Source organism: Silurus aristotelis, assembly GCF_946808225.1.
Source record: "Silurus aristotelis genome assembly, chromosome: 2".
NCBI classification, from domain to species: Eukaryota; Metazoa; Chordata; class Actinopteri; order Siluriformes; family Siluridae; genus Silurus; species Silurus aristotelis.
In genome coordinates, this window is record NC_139575.1 from 38769526 (window position 1) to 38769909 (window position 384).

The following is a 384-nucleotide window of genomic DNA, read 5'->3' on the forward strand; positions in this document are numbered from 1 at the left end:
ATTCTTTCTGTTAAAATGAAAGTTCTCCCCTGTACACAATCGAAATGGTCACTAAAGTGATATTAGTGAATATCTGTGCATTTCTCCAATTCACCTCCAACTGAGCCTTTGGTGAACAGAGCTTTGCTCACATCCTGCCATGGGCATACATTTTATTTAACAGTGGGGGGGACAATAAATATAAATTTCTCATGAGCAATTTTTGAAGGGGACACAAATAATACAGTCAAATTGTACTTATAAAGACACAGTGTCCCCACAGTGTCCCCACAGTGTCCCCACAGTGAAACACTATGCTTTTATCATTATTATTGTAACATGGAGACTTTATGGTTATTTTTAAAGTTTTTCTCAGGTTCAATGACAAGGGATTAAAAAAAAGTT